The following is a 289-nucleotide window of genomic DNA, read 5'->3' on the forward strand; positions in this document are numbered from 1 at the left end:
TCCGAACTGATAAATTGGACCACATTCACAGTCATTGAGGTATTGTGGATATAATTGGATAATTGAAATTGAAATGGATGGAATTGGAGTTGAATAGGAGATTTTAGAAATTTACATCGTGCATAGGCGAGTTAGGTCGAACACTGTGATTAAGCGATTGTCCAAACATTTCACACCCTATCTAGTGCATACGCATGGATAAGAGCCTGAAATAATATATATTGATTTGACACAAATTATTGAATTTTTTGTGTCATGTATTATGGATAGGTGGTGAGCTATCTGATAC

Source organism: Theobroma cacao, chromosome 10 (genome assembly GCF_000208745.1).
Source record: "Theobroma cacao cultivar B97-61/B2 chromosome 10, Criollo_cocoa_genome_V2, whole genome shotgun sequence".
NCBI classification, from domain to species: domain Eukaryota; kingdom Viridiplantae; phylum Streptophyta; class Magnoliopsida; order Malvales; family Malvaceae; genus Theobroma; species Theobroma cacao.